Raw genomic sequence first — 12352 nt, forward strand, 5'->3', positions numbered from 1 at the left:
AACGCGTAACGTCAAAGGTGATGAAACTTGGCTTTAATATTACGATGTCCCAACAAAATCCAGAACAAGGTGTGGCTGTTTGAAGATGAGGGTACTCCTGTGACTGTGCGAAAGTCAAGGTCAGTGAAGAAAAGGATGATTGCAGTATTCTTCACTAAACGGGGCATCCTGACTCGGGTTGTGCTAGAAACACAAAGAACAGTTACTGCGAAGTGGTACAGTGAGATTTATCTGCCTCAGGTCATCCAGGCCCTCAAGCAGCTCCTTCCAAGGTCACGGCTCAACACTTGGCTCTTGCATCACGACAATGCTCCAGCACATCGTGCTAATGCAACAATGGATTTTCTTGCCAGATCAGGGTTGACTGTGCTTGATCACCCTCCATACAGTCCTGATCTTGCCCCATATGACTTCGCACTCTTCCCAGAAGTGAATATGAAGCTGAAAGGGTGGCGTTTTGCATCCGACTACGAGCTTTTGGCGGCATGGGATCAAGAGTGTGAAAATGTAACCGCAGAAAAGTGGCAGTATTGGTTCAGTGACTGGTATCGACGTATGGTGAAGTGTGTTGAGTGTGGTGGAAATTATTTTGAAAAAGTCTAAAACGTTCACTCACATTGAAAAATTTTCCTAGTGACCTTTGTATATGCCGCAGTTTGTATGAGCTTGGCCCCATTTATCTGTAATCATGGCATCCATGGAGTAAAATTCCTCTTCTTAATTATAGTGCATGTTAGTTCTATGCACCCATTTGTAACAGGAAATACTATTATAGCTAGAGGCTTAACTCATTTCGATCTGGGCCTGAATATCCGCAACAAACGTTCTGGAATAGGCATTTTTAAGGATTAAAAAATGATATCTCTGTATTTATAGGAGATATTTGCATTATTCTTTTGTATTTGTACTGGTTTCAGTATCTAAAAAACACCATGGCGAAACAGTCCCGAAAGGCCATGGACTACCAAGCGATCGACGCTCAGCCCGAAGGCCTGCAGTTTACGAGGTGTCATTCGGTCAGCACGACGAATCCTCTCGGCCGTTATTCTTGCTTTCCAGACCAGGGCCGCCATCTCACTGTCAGATAGCTCCTCAATTGTAATTACGTAGGGTGAGTGGACCTCGAACCAACCATCAGATGCAGATAAAAATCTCTGAGCTGGCCGGCAATCGAACCCGTGGCCTCCGGGTAAGAAGCAGGCACGCTACCACTACACCGCGACCGGCTTGTTTCAGTATCTAGATCTGAAAAATGTTATTTGTTTCCCATCAGCTATTGCTTGATTTTTAAAATTGTTAATATATTATACCATGTTTTGCGAATTAAAATAGTCTGAGTACATTTTTCTGAAATGCTCTTATATTTACCCTATTCTGATAATGTAAAATGTGTATAATTACAGAACAACAAACAATAATAAAAATTATATAAACGATATAAAAATAATAACTGTTTAATAATAATAATAATAACAATAACGAAAATGGAAACTCATATGAAATTTTATTTACATACATTTATGTGGTGATAGTGGTTTGGAAGGCAATTTTAGCAAAAATACTCAGAGTGAAGATGATGTTGAAAGTATGTTGTTAGAATTTTATGCACAAATGGAAATATTATTGGCATCCGAATATTTATCCGAAACAACATTTTGTATTTCATAATGACTGGAACACGTTTTACAGCCAACCGCACGTTCCCGCGCGTTTCATATTTGCGTGAATATGTAAGAATATCTACATATTAGTATACGTTTCTTTCTTTTTCTACAAAGGAGGGATTACGATTACCTAATATCGAAAAATATCACTTTCATCAAGCACTTGTTTTCCACGAGAAGCCACGTTTTAGAGCACACTGAGTGTCATCTACTAATGCACACTCGTCGATAATATCCTAAGTCATCTGTGTTAGTTGGATAATATTGCCATCTGTTGAAATAATCTCGTAACTAATACATGAAGAAACACGACAAAATGTAACCGCCAGAATGCATGCATCGCTCGTTCTCAATTTTTAGCGAATTGTCAAACTTTACTACGGACTATACTCGCAGCGCAGCGTGAACGTAATTTCGGCCGCAGCATAGCTCGCTTTTAGACCGGAAAGAGTTAATTCTTCAACGAAGGGAAGCTCCCTCGCACGCTTTCGTAAATTTCTGGTAGACATATGGCTATCTTTAGGTAGGTACCTATGTCTGCATTGCATGTGGAGTCATACGTTCTCCAGATCATATGCTGCCAGGTCGGTAGGTGCAGAGTGGGTCTCGGCCCACAAATGACCACGGTGGTCCGTGGTCCAACAGCTCTGCACTCTGACCGGCCAACCGAGCAGAGGAGTGGTGGCCTCGGCTCTACCGTGGCTCTACGCCTCTGTTTTCGGGAGACACGACAGGGCTGGACCTCACGGTTGGTCCCAACCGACGGCTGTCATGAGAATGGTTTCCCGTGGTTTTCAATTCTCCTGCACTAAAGCGAATGCACGTATAGTTCGTAATATAGGCCATAGCCGCCAACCCCCTCACCCTCTCCGAGCATCTCCTTCACCGTAACAAATCTCCCGGCCTGAGAGACGGCGTCACCGTCTAAGAGGTCCGCCTCCCCCTTCAGGGGAGGAATGAAAATATTTTAGTACTGGTAGTAGTAGTAGTAGTAGTAGTAGTAATAGTAGTAATAGTATGCTACCACTTTGGCGACATTTAAGTGGAAGGGCTTCATTGCTGTTAGTGAGAGACAGCGTATTTGACTGACATAGTTCATGATTTTTACTGCAACAGTAACCCTTTCTCCATCGAACGAGTTGGTCGTGCTTTTAGGGTCGCGTAGTTGCGAGATTGAATTCGGGAGATGCTGGTTCGAATCCAATCGTCGGCATCTCTTAAATAGTTTTCCGTGGTTTCCCATTTTCACAACAAGAAAATGCCGGTACTGCAACTTAATTAATGCCACGTACGCTACCTTACCAATCCTAACCCTTTCCCATCCGTGCGTCGCCGAAAACGCTAGACGTAATACTGTGACGTTAAACCACTAACAGTAAAAGAACCAACATCCCCTTTTCTGACATGAATTGTTAAGAAGTTATCTCTCATTTAGAAAGTAACGTAGACGTATTTAAAATATGTGACAGACACAGGAGGTCTGCTCCTGTAATATATGGTTCCGTATTTTCCAACTTTTCTGCATGTCAGCGTCACTGTATTTGACTTGATTAAATGTAGCTTTATTTTTTCAGCCCACTCTACTGGACTCTTGACAGTGCTCTGTCGGCCTTCTTTACTGGTTGAGGATAAGACTGTGTCCTCAGCTTACAAGGTCAATTTCACGTTCCGTGATATTATTTTGCGACTAGCTGCAGTACGCGTCGTTGACAGGACGATCATCCTATAGAATGTACAAAGTTATCTAACTCCCCAGATACTTTCCGCCGATATTCAGGCATGCTGTTTCACTCGCCCTACTACTATCGTTGCCGTAAAACCTACTGTATCTGTGTCACTGGAACGTAAGACAAATAGTAAAAACTACTACTACTACTACTACTACTACTACCGCAGTTTTCACATCCCCTCGGGCCTCCTAGATAAGAATAGTTTCTCAGGCCAGGAAGATTTGAATCACTGATGAGGATGATGATGCTTGTTATTTTAAGGGGCCTAACATCGAAGGTCATCGGCCCCTAAAGGTTTGAATTGGTGAAGGACATGTTCGGAGAAAGGTTGGCGGCCATGGCATATAGGCTACTAGGAATTGTTCTGGCATTCGTATTAGTGCAGGAGAATGGAAAAGTACAGAAAACCATTCTTAGGAGAGCGGACGTTAAGGATCCCCTCCCCGATCCCCGCAACCCCCATTTTTCAATTGTCGAGGAGTAGAGCCACAGTAGAGCCGTAGCCACCGCTCCTCAGTTTGGCTATTCGAACGGAGTTCAGAGCAGTTGGGGCCACAGCCGAATCTGGATCCACACCCCCTTACGTTAGTACTGCAAGTTTTCATTCCATCCATATGGTGGGCCTCCTAGTTGGTAACACAGTCTTTTAGGCCAGGGAGATATAATTCGGTGAAGATGATGTTCGGAGAAAATGATGGGGTTGGCGGCCGTTGCCTACACTGGAAACTGTCCTGGCATTCGCCTTATGCAGGGGAATGGATAACTACGGGAAGCCATTTTCAGGACAGCCGATGGTGAAGACCAGCCCCTCTCCGTCCCCGAAATGCAGACGCGTAGAGCCATGTTAGAGCCGTAAACACCAGTAAGCAGAAGCTCACTCTGCTCGAATGACCGGTCAGAATGCAGAGCTGTAGGGCCGCGATTAAGGCGAGGATTTCGTCATGAATGTCTATTTTTATCCTCAACCCAAAATGGTATGCTCATTACTGTAACATCTGTTTCAGTTGAAATGTAAAGGAATCAAATGGGTTTATGGGTTTTATAGTGCCAATAAATGCCTATTTCGGGCATCAATGCCTATTTTGAAGATATTTGCATGATAAGTGCATGGAAAGACAAATATTAACTTTTTAAATCGTATTTTTCAATCCATTTCTACTTTGTTACTTTTCTTCACCAGATAGCCGAAGAAAACAGGCATTCTTTGCAGGTAGCAATCAAAGACAAGCACTTAAATGTGATTGAAGGACAACAGCGTTCTTTCCGTCCTCTGATTCGGCTTGGAGCAAGCTGACCTTGCACTGGCAACCCTAAGATTTTCAGCGGTCTCACGTACATTTCTTCCAAGGTTGAACAGCTACCTTTCAAAATACAACAGTTTTATGAGAGAGAATTGCGTCTTTTGAAGGCTGTAGGGATTGTTCCTGAGGTGGAGGTGGAGGAGCAATAGGAGATGAGGTAAGTGCCAAATTTCATTGTACAATGCAGAGGAATCCCGGCTGAAAGGATGCTTTGGTCATTGCTGATGTTCTCGAAGGGTACGTAGCATCACCAGCAGGTTTCTCCCCAACAGAGCTAACTACTCTTAAATACTGTCTCCTGACCTCATGTGAAGTGGAAAGGTCCTTCTCTCAATTTTAAATTAATTACATTAGTCGATAACAGGCAAAGTTTCACTGTTCAAAATTTGGAACATTTGGTTGACAATTGGAACATGTGCTGACTACGACTCATTTCAAGTTTCCTGTGCACATAATTATTGCCTGGAAGAGATAACAGTGTCTTCAACTGTATATAATAATTATTAGGGTCCGGATGTTTATGACCGAAACATGTCATAAATATGTAAGCATTTATGACCTAAAAAGTATTAAAATATGACAATAAATCTGACATCAAGATGTTTTGGCAACATTTTTGAAATATTCAAAATCTTGCCGCTCTTTAAATTACCATTATATTGAAAATTTATTTTTAAATTCGGTAATAATAAATAAGTAATATTATTAATTTTTATTATTAGACTATATTTTGGATTTGTTTAATTGATCAATCGAGATAACTCTCGACTCTGCACTGAATGAAATTAATATCACCACATTTTGATGGGCGATAAGAAAGAAATACAAAGCAAATTACATATATTTTAAAGTTTCCAAATCGGAATGATCTATTTTCACGCAAAATTTACTTGCAACGGAAAAAAAGACCGCTCAGCATCGCATGTTGTTTTTGGGGCAAATCATTAGAGTTTTATTGAGGCTCACCTTCCTGTTACTTCGTACGCATTTGTCTCTTTCTACACAGCTCACCCTCCTAATTCACATACATATACATTTCTAAGAAAGATAATTGTAAAATATTACAGACAACAATTAGGAGATGTGAAAAATCCGTCTTTGAGGCAACTGCAAGCAGGTATGCGAAAATGAAAAAAAAAATATCAAAATACGAAAATTCACGGGGAAATATCACCATAATATGAAAAATTACTGGAAAATGACAAAAGCATTAAAATCCGAAAATATGACTTTATATAACCCGTGAAAATTGCATAACTTTAGTAACCGTAAATAAAATCGTGCTTAAGTTATATTTTACATGGAGTGAACATAAAGAAAATGTGACATGTCACAAACATGCGGGCCCTAATTATTATTATTAATTGTACCTTTTCCTGATTTTGGTGACTACTTACAGACCTTTAGTTGAGAACGAAGTGGCATGATTTACATATGTTGAGTAATTTTAAATCTTAAAGACATGGTATACTTGTGTTTGTTTTTAGTGCTAATTTTTGTCATTTTAGTGTCTATTTTGCGACTTATACTTACATATTTGCCTGCCTATTTTGGCTATTTTTAGTGCCTAATATTCCTAGCCCTAGCCACGATCCAGTCGTTTCCACCTGTACGTTAGTAGTCTACACTGCAGCCACCGACCCTTGCCTAAATACTGTTCTACTACACAAGCCGTCTTCCCTGTTGATTTGGATACTACGGGCATGACTTCCATGTTCCTTCAGATAATTTCTTTGCTCACTGCCGGAGGCAAAGCTTCACATGCCCTGATGAAGGCCAATGCAATTTGGCCGAAAGCTTGGCTTTATTATCAATAAATATATATATATATATAGTGGCTTTAATCCAGTTCATTTCTTTATTTCTTTATGTTAATACAATGAGCCACGAAAACTTACGTTCATTAATTAGACTTGAACGATGTTGTCGATGATGATGATGATGATGATGATGATGATGATAACAATATTAATAGTAAACAAATAAAAGTAAAAATTATTAATGTTTTAGTTTGATGGCTCATTAGCTCCTTTTACGGTTTTCGTAGAAGATTAAGTGTCAAAAGTTTGTCCCACAGGAGATCTTTTTATGTCGGTAAATCGACCGACGCGAGGTTTCCATATTTGGAACAATTTGATGTACACTCGCCATCACAACAATTCCAAGTAGAAAAGAAACAGGTAACGTTTGGTCGTAGATTTCGGTCAACCCTGTGAATGAAGGGGAAGCAAGCGAGGCAACGTCACCTGTGTTTGTCTTCCAGAAGGTGTGGCCTGTGCACTCACAGGTCACTCCCACCACTATTTTCTCGGGAACTGATTACCATGTTTCTATGGTTAAACATGGCTATACCGGCTTCTCCTGATCTAGGAAAACAATTCATTAATTGTAATTTAATTGTAAAGGAATGTGTACGATGTAATTCCGCCCCTGTATGTATGGCAATTAAGTGTTTGATCAGCCCTAAAAGTAACTCCATACAAACGGGTTTCCAAACAACCTTGCGGCTCTGATGATCATAATTATTTACTTGTTACTTTGGGTGTTGTGGATAAAATATAATAATAATAATAATAATAATAATAATAATAATAATAATAATAATAATAATAATAATAATAATAATAATAATAATAATAATAATAATAATAATAATAATAATAATTGTACCTCCACGCCGCTAATTCAAACTTTGCGCCAGTTGAAACTCCTCTACTGGAGGAAGTCTGAACTTTATTTACTGTGCTAGTTTTCTAGTTTCTCAGAAGATGTCACTACTTGTAAATTTTGAAGTTTCTGAACTGGGTCGTTTTCGATGTATTTTTGTTTTGCCTGTAGTAAGAAGTGTGGACATTCTCTTCCAGATGGCACTACTGAAGAAATACAATTATGCACCCTAGTGCGAAGTGAAAGAACTATGTTTTTCAAGAAATTTTGTGTTCATAAGTTTGTTCTTTGTTAAATTTCTTTCAGTTATTGTTTATGTTGGCAATATTAACCCCTTCCTTCCGCCAGGTTTGAATTTAGCCAATCCCGAATTTCTTTAATTAATTTATGACCAATCAGGTGTATCTTCTTCAACTTGGATATGTTGCTTAACCCTAGCCAATAAAATTCTTGTGGGAGGGTGTTCTCATTCCTGAAACGCCTCGAACTTTCCGCGAGAGTATATAAACTGCTGATTTTCGGGTCTCCGCGCCATTTCAGTAACAGCTATCTGTGTGTAAATTATGTAGCAGGGGGCGGGTAGCGCCTCTTTCTTCGGGCAGCAGTTCAACCACCAGGTAATGGCCGTTTAATAACTTCTTTTCTTGTCAGCTCAGCAGTTTAACTCTCGGGGCAGGTCCGAAGCCTTTCCACCATGTAACTTTTCCCCTAAAATGTAAAGACACTTAGTATATATTCTATCTTTTAAACTACATATTGGGATAGAGAGTGCTTAACCCTCTCGAGGTCCCACTCATATTGCATTGAGGTGAACTTATTTTCACAACCGTTTCTTCCTTAACGTAATGTAAATTGTTTCCTTCTAAAAGTCACCTCTTTAGTATGGGATTAGCCCTTGCAGTAAAGGCCTAGTGCCAAGTAGGTTTTATATAAAGTGTATTAGGAGTGCAAGAACGCCTCCTCTCAAGTTGGTATTTTAGAGGCCATATAATATTTCTGTTTCTTCTCTAAATAGGCCTCAGTAGGTCGGGTATTTTTACCCCTGTGTATGTGTCCTTGGAGGACAGCTTGAAGGTGGAATTTGGTGTGGCCTTTGATAGGCTTGAACTTAAGAGCGGGTCGCTCTTTCTTAAAATTTGTTTCTGTATGCCTCGAGGAGGCTTTACTGTGTAATTGGCAGCAAGAGCTCCTGGGCATGATTGGGGTCTTCTGCCCCTTTGTTGAAGCTTGTATAGCGTAAGGTTGGGCTCTTTGCTCAAGAATTAGGTGTCTGGCTCTCGGAGCCCAAATCCTGTAATCATTGTAATTGTACATTTTCGAATTGTGTTTCGGCTACTGAGTACCTGTTCTATTTGTTATTTCTTAATCTTTAAAAGAAAATATAACCTTGATAAATTTTATCTTAACTTTAATTTCGTATTTTGGGACCTGTTCACCCCCGCACCTTCTTTCACCTCTGCTGTTCCACAGATACCTCGGAACAATAATAATAATAATAATAATAATAATAATAATAATAATAATAATAATAATAATAATAATAATAATAATAATATCCAAGGAAAATAAACTCAGCGATTATTTAAAATTCAACGACTTTATAAATGTAGAAAATTGGCCATAATAAGAAGGAAAATTTTTATACCACATGGCAGTAAGTGAAAAGAGAAAGAAAAGAAAATACTGACCTATTTAGCATGTTTTCCCTTGTGAATCACCTATGGACCTGTAATGTATTTTCGGCAATATAGAATAGTGCACAGCACCTCGAGCCACTCGAATACTGATCATGATCAGGATCGCATGAATACTGATATCATAAAATTCAGTGTTTCAAAACTGCTAAAACAATGGAGTTGCATACGGACGTTAAAATTCTTCCGTAGTCGGCGACTGTTGTAAGTTTTCAGTGCTTTTATTCTACCGTTTTACCAGAACACAGAGTTCAGTTTTACGCAAGAAAACACCAGGAAGAGGACACGGAGGGCCTTAAAACTCGCAGAAAATCGGGGCAATTTTAGAAGGCAACTAGAGGGCAAGGCAGATCTTTTAAGATCCAGAAATGAAAATTCTGATTAGATTCCTCCAATCATTTGAATGGCTAGAAATTCATATCTTTCGTTGAAAAGTAGTGCACGGTTTAAGATTATATTCTAAATTTTGATTTCTTACAAATACAATAAACTATTTTCGTAAGCAAGAAGCGTTCACTTTTATTTATTTCCTTTTTCTCCTACAAAATGCACTCCTTTGTTTCTTTAAGACATTTTAGTATGATATTATGATATCTTATTTTTATTTATTACAACTCACCGATCTTTTTTTTTTTGGTCGTGAATAATATTAATTTGTACACTGGCAGAAAAATATATCGAATCACCAAGAAGGCGTTATGCTAGATTAGCGAACGTTGGTAGGCGCGTTTATAAGTCTGCAAGATGATGATTCGAATTTTTCGCAAATTGCATAAGCGTGGCGCTAGTAGTGGCCCCATGAGTTTGCATATCAGGATTGCTTTAAATACGGGCTGTACTCTACAAGAGTGTTAGTTACTTGTGAGATTGGATGGAGTGACTGTGAGTGGGTCAGGAATGTCTTTACAATGACGAAGAGGCCAGTATCAGCTCCTCACTGTGGTTGAACGAGGCGTATACTAGGGCTACGTGAAGGTGGACTTTCCTTCCGTGCTATTGCAGAACGACTTGGCATGATTGTCTCTACTGTGCATGCGTGCTGGAAGCAGTGGTCAGGAGAAGGTACGCTCGCAAGAATACCGGGCTTCGGACGTCCCCATGGCACCACCGAATGGGAGGACCGCCGTATTCGGCGTATGGCTGTGGCGTAGCGGACTGTGTCTGTAACAGCAATTCGAGCGGCTGTAGGAACCACAGTGGCGCAACGAACTGTTCGAAATCAGTTACTTGAAAGACAGATCCGAGCCAAACGCCCTGCGGCGTGTATTCCACTTACCCCAAACCACCGCCGTCTGCGACGTCAGTGGTGTCAAGTGAGAGCTCATGGGAGGATGGAGTGGAGGTTCGTTGTGTTTTCTGATAAAGCCGGTTGTGCCTTGGTGCCAGTGACGCCCGTGTTTTGGTTAGAATGAAGTCAGGTGAGCGCCTGCATTTCACCTGTCTGTGGCGTCATCACACTGGAACTACATCGAGAGTTCTCGCCTGGGGAGTAATTTCCTGCGACAGCAGGAGCACTCTCGTGGTTATCCCATGCACCCTGACTGTATATGTGTACGTTCGTCTGGTGATTCGACCTGTTGTGCTGTCATTCATTAACAGTATTCCCGGGGGTGTTTTCCAACAGGATAATGCACGTCCCCATGCCCCTGTTGTAACCTAACGTGTTCTATAGAATGTCGGCAGGTTGCCTTGGTCTGCTCGATCTCCGATCTGCCCCCAGTCGAGCAAGTATAGGACCTCATTGGATGAACACTCCAGCGTCATCTACAACCAGCATTAATCGTCCTGTATTGACCGAGCAGGAGAAACAGGCACGGAACTCCACTCCACAAGCTGACATCCAGCACATGTACGACACAATGTTGCACGATTGCATATCTGCATTCAACATTCAGGCGATTACATCGGTTATTAATGGGCCAGCATGACATATTTGCGAAGCCTTTTCTCACGCGGATATAAACCTGTAGTTTTGAACCTTGAATATGTTACCTTAATAAATATATTGCCAAATTTTCCGTTTTGTACGTTCCTTATGTCATGGTGTTTGGAAATTTTTTTTCGCCAGTGTATGTTTTTTAAATGTAAGTATTGTCTCTGTTTTACTTTTGTACGTCATTTTATCCCGTTTAATTTCTCCCCAGTTTCCTATAATTATATTAAGGAAAAGCATGTTATGATATTTCAGTAAAAAAAGTAGGTCTTTAAATGGAACGCGAATCGCCTTAATAAGTTCTTAGTGAAGGTTACATTTCTTCATCTTAATTTCTAGCGTCCTAATTTGGAATCCGTACCTGTTTTACTGCAAAATACATCAATTATTCATTTGACTGAGCTTGCAAAGTTATTAACATAGAGTAATTGAATAGGTCCTCTAGCGATGAAAATAAGGGCAATTTTTTCTTACAATCGTCGGGAGTGATCCTCTTTGTCAGTAAGTTCATAGTCGAGACCGCTAACATTTTAGCCAGCTTTCGCACAAATAATTACAAAGAAATAGGAAGATTTTAACCTGAATGAACTGTCATACGAGCCCGTGTGGTTCCTCCCTTCATTCCCCTTTCTACCACACATTCAAGGTTGAGATAAGGGGGTATGTAGGCAGGCGGGGAAGCAAGTACCCTCTTCTTTGTAGGTGTTTGGCTCAGGTTAAATTTCCCGTCATTCGCACTTTCCACCTCCCCTCGCTCTTCAGGTGTGTCAATGTGTTACGCTTCGTTAAGAATTTGACGAATGAAAGAGAGAGCGTAAACTGGTACTGCGTGGTTCTGAGAGCTGTACTGATTTCCTTGCCTTAAATGGATATTTTTGGCCCAAGAGTTAAACCACTAGTGTACCACCGTACAGAGCCATGGTCGAACTCACCTACATGAGCCCAGAAAGCCAGCGCTCAACCGGCTGAGTACCTCAGTCCAGCAGTTTTAAAGGCATTTCGTATCAGAAACTTACACTACCAGATTGCAAACAAATACTTCTTGGGAACTGTTTTATTTACAACTGGTTTTACGTCGCAGCGACACAGATAGGTCTTAGGCGATGATGGGACAGAAAAGGGGTAGGAGTGGGAAGGAAGCGGCCTGGCCTTAATTAAGATACTGCCCCAAAATTTGACTGGTGTGAAAATGGAAAACCACGGAAAATCATCTTCAGGGCTGCCGACAGTGGGGTTCGAACCCACTATATCCCGAATGCAAGGTGACAGCTACGGGACCCAAATCATACAGCCACTTACTCGGTCTTGGGAACTGAAGAACAATCACTGATCCGCTGCGCCAATGAGATTCCCTTTGAAAACA

This window comes from Anabrus simplex, chromosome 3, assembly GCF_040414725.1.
Source record: "Anabrus simplex isolate iqAnaSimp1 chromosome 3, ASM4041472v1, whole genome shotgun sequence".
In the NCBI taxonomy this organism is placed as follows: Eukaryota; Metazoa; Arthropoda; class Insecta; order Orthoptera; family Tettigoniidae; genus Anabrus; species Anabrus simplex.